Here is a 4,764-nt window from a genome sequence, read left to right on the forward strand (position 1 = left end):
GGAAAAAATACGCGTTTTCTGTTTTTTTTCTTTCGCGAGAGTCACGGTTTTTGCTTTTGCCAGGGCACGGTTGCTTTCGCGAGAGTCACGGGCGTGCCTCTTTCGGAAAGGGAAAAAACGCGTTTTCTGTTTTTTTTTTCTTTCCATGAGAGTCACGGTTTTGCTTTCATGAGAGGCACGGTTGTGATTTCGCGAGAGGCACAGGCGTGCCTCTTTCGGAAAGGGAAAAAACCGTGCTCCCGGTTTGGTTTTTTCGTCCGGTTTTTTTCGACCGGTTTTTTTCGTGAAAAAAAAGTTCGTCAAAACCTATCAACATGGGATCTAGTTTTGAAGATCTCGACGCGAGGAATCCAATGGTGAAAACGGTTTGAGATTTGGACGCACGGTTTAAGAGATAAAACATTTTGAATAAACGAATCTACGAAAAAAGGGAAAACTCCCAGGTTGCGACAAGTGGCGCGTTGCATGTGTGCCACTTGTCGTGACCAGGGAAGATGGAGTGTTCTTTGCAATGAGTACTCCTTAATTAGTGATTTCGGTTTGGACGCTTGGTTTTATTATTGGGCCTGCACAGCACGAAACTTAAAGCATCTCTGGGTCTGGCTCACTGGAAACGCACGAATCGGCAGCTTCTCGAGGGCCTGGCCCGAGCGGTGCACGTGGGCGGCGGCGGCTGCACACGTGCGGCCACGCTCGAGAAGCCGCGTTGCTTCCCGAAGCGCCGTCAGTTATTAGCCTCACCGCCCCTCACCGCTCCCTCTCTCCACTCTTCCCCACTCTCCCAACTCTCACCGGCGGCGGCAGATCGGAGCAGAGGAAGAAGACCACCGGACTCCATCACCGGCGAGCGGATCAGCAGTTGGCCCGCGGCAATGGTGGTAAGCACTTCTCTCTCTTCAACATGCAAAACTTTATCCCGTTCGATCCGGCGATAAATTCGATCCACGACGGAGGGAATGGGGAATAGAGGTAGATAAGCATAGGGATAGTTCATACTAGTTCATAGCAGTTCATACGAGTTCATAGATGCAAGATCGGAATGCAGAAGGGGGATTGGGGGATTGGGGGTACACAACGGACACCAGCTGACCGCGGCGGCCGTCACCGGCGTGCGGAGCGGCTGGTCGAGCCGTTGGCCTTCATCTTCTTCTTCATCGCCGTGCGGGCCGGCGGGTCGTCGTCCTCGTCCTCGGCGGAGTCGAGGTCGATCTGCCATGTACGACGGCCTGGCTCCGGCCCCTCGCTGACATCTGCACCGCTTCTTCTTCCTCCTCCTTAGGCTCCCCACGATGACCGCCGGCGGCGCATAGCCGTCTCCCAGTACACTGCGGCACGACAGTCATTAAGATCCCAGTAGGTCTTGTACTTGCACCACTTCTTCCTCTGTTTAGCGTCGTCGGAGACGACCTGATTCATGGCCCAGCAAATGATGTCAACTGCCATCGCGCCCTTCGCTGGGTCAGGAATCAGCGTCTTCAGCTCTTCTGCAGTGGCCCTCATGAGCACTTTATTAGATTCCTTCTGCATCTCAGGCATGGAGCCGAAGTTCGAGCACACCTCCATGGTGTTCTCGAACTTGGTCCGGTCACCAGCCGTCCACCCGAGGAAGAAGGCCCTCCAGCCAATACCACAAGGGAAGGAGTTGGCGTTGGAGCTGGAGTTAGAGCTCATGGCGATGGGGAAGAGGAAGGTTGACAGTGAGAGAAGAGAGGGGGGTGGGTAAGTAGTGGTGGGCAGGGTGAGTAAGTATAGGGGGGATGGAGAGGAGGAGAAGAGTGACAGTCATGCCGTTTTAACTACATGCTCTTCAATTAGCCATGAACTCTGTGCTGTGCTTGACTCCATGAATTGTGTACAGATCGAGGAGAGCAATGAGATGGGCACGAGGTGCTCCCGGCCGTTGACAACAAGGGCAAGCAGCCCCTTCACCCAATGCCCGGCGAGGTTGTGCTGTTGCCCACCGTCGAGGAAGGCCCGAAGATGCCTGAGGGTAGCAACGACGAAGGCGTGGAGGAGCCCCCCAGCAACAAGCGCCGCAACTACGGCCACTACCATCAGGAGGATGGCCCCAACTCACTTCTGCAAGGTCATCCTTGCAGCGAAGCTTGAGTGCATCCCATGCCCCTGGACTTCACCAAGCACTTCGTCGCAGTGCCGACGGAGTTCAAGCTCAGGAACAACACCGGCTGCTCCTGAAAGGTGACGGTGAAGCTGATGAACGGCAGGGTGACCCTGGATCAGGGTTGGGCCACCTACGCAGCCGTTCATCAGATCAAGATCGGCTACATGGTGATGTTCAAGCTCCTCACTCCTGACACCCTCAAGGTCATCATCTTCGATGACGATGGCATTGAGGTCGTCAAAAAGTGCGGGAAGCACGACGAAGCCTTCGCCGCCAAGGAGTAGGGCCGGGGCCTCCCTAAGTACTATCGAGTCTGCTTTGAACTGTTTATGTTTATGGTTTATGCGTAGAATTGTTATGAAGTGTGGTACTGCTTATCTGAAATATGCTCTTAAGTAGTTGATCCTCTGTTTATATTCTGCTCTCCTTATGATGTGTGCTACTGGTTGTGCTGAAGTGTGCTGGTAACCTCACCAACTAGCCAAAGAGGTTACCACACACCAGGCGTTGCATACAACCAAACACCATGCCTTGGGTTTATCCACTAACATGCAGGCAATTAAACACCAGGCAGTGTGGTTCTGCCTATGCAGGCAAGAGGGCATGCAGGCAACCAAATAACATGCAGATAGTGCATTTGAGGCTGCATTTGCATAGCCAGGTTGGGTGTAGAAGTGTATGCAATACGGGTACTGTAGCGCACGGCAACCAAACACGCCCTAAGCCCAAGCCCAGCCCAGCCTGAAACATAAAAAAATGAACTCATTATTTAAATGTTGAAATATATTAATATGCCTATTTTCTGAATAAAAAGGTTTGTGAACAAGAGGTCCCATTCAGGAGAGCAACTAATCAAGGAGTACTCAGCACTCGCAAGGGTCATTTGGGTGGGTTGGGAGCGCGGCACTTGGCATGCTCTTAGCCGCCGCCAAGTGTCGTGCTCTGGGCGCTCCCTTCGAATTTGTTTTTTTATACGCGCTTTTGGCTTTTAAATGATTTTTTTGGTTTTCCTCATATTTTTCTTAGGTTTTGGACAAAAAAATCGAAAAAGATTATTGGCGTGATAAAACACTTTTCCCCCTTCAGCAAGAGGCACAAATTTACTTCTCGTGGAGGCGCGGATTTGTTTAAGCAAGAGGCACGTCCGTGCCTCTCGCAAAGTAAAAAAATACATGTTTTCTTTTTTCCTTCCATGAGAGGTACAAATTTACTTCTCGTGGAGGCATGGATTTGCTTACGCGAGAGGCACGGCTTGCAAAAGAGAAAAACACGTTTTGTTTTTTACTACCACGAGAGGCACGGATTTACCTATCGTGGACGCACAGATTTGCTTCCTTGAGAGGCACCGCCGTGCCTCTCGATGAGACGCACGAATTTATTTCTCGTGGGGACACAGATTTGCTTCCGCGATATGCCGATTGTGCCTCTCGAAAAGGAAAAAATACCTGTTTTTCTCCTTCCACGAGAGGTACGATCGTGCCTCTCGTAAAGGGAAGAAACGTGCTCATGGTTCAGGTTTTTACTTCTGTTTTTTTCTTGAAAAAATTTCGTCGAAACTTATCAAGATGGGATCTAGTTTTGAAAATCGAGACGCAAAAAATCCAAGGATGAAAACAGTTCAAGATTTGGACGCACAGTTTTGACAGATAAAACATTTTAAATAAACGAATCTATGAAGAAAGTGAAAACTCCTATGTTGGATTCCTCGCATGCCAGATTTGGATGCACGGTTTGAGAGATAAAATGTTTTGAATACACTAGAATCTCTTATACCATGCGTCCAAACAATGCAGTACGACACTTGTCGCAACGTGGGAAGGTGAGAGTGACCTTTGGAAAGAGTACTTCACAATTAATGATTTCGTCTATTCGGCACCAGCGACGAATTAGAGTGGGAGTGCTCCCATGCCGCTTAGTAGGCCGCGGCCCGATAGTAGTCACTCTGTCCGTTCGGTACACTCGTTCGATCACTTGCTCGCGTTTTTTCTAGTTCGCTCGTGTGAAAGAAAAAACACTCCATCTGTTGGTTACAAAAATTATCAATATTTAATATGGATCAGAGGAAGTAATAGATTTGAAAATCATGTTCATGAATTTTAAAAATGTTTGTGACTTCAAAAAATTCATAAAGATAAGGAGCTCAACCTGTGGAAATGCTAGTACCATCGGCTATCACATTCGTTCCCACTTACCGCAAAAATTTAAAAAGAATGTACTTGAATACTATAGAAACATTGCCACTATGAAAAAATGTTCATAAATTCGAAATATAATTCATGAACATAAAAAATATTCATAAATTTAGAAAAAATTCAGGAATTTTAAAAAATGTCCACCAATTTGAAAAATATTCATTTTGTAAATGAAACACGAATGTAAAAATATATTGTCGAAATTTAAAAATGTTCGCATATTTGAATTATTTTTTAAGAAATTTTAGAAAAGTTAATAATATTTGACAAAAACAGAAGCACAAAGGAAAAACCGAGTAAAATCACAGGGGAAAAAACCATTTGAAAGCTTCACAAAACTGGTTAAAATTAACGTATACATAGGACAGCCTTTTTAAAGTGTGTCCGCTGGAGGGGTATGCGCTACGTATGCGCGAATGCTATGTCTCGCTTGTAGCGAGACTAGCATCC

The sequence above is a fragment of the Triticum aestivum genome, chromosome 3D (genome assembly GCF_018294505.1).
Source record: "Triticum aestivum cultivar Chinese Spring chromosome 3D, IWGSC CS RefSeq v2.1, whole genome shotgun sequence".
NCBI classification, from domain to species: domain Eukaryota; kingdom Viridiplantae; phylum Streptophyta; class Magnoliopsida; order Poales; family Poaceae; genus Triticum; species Triticum aestivum.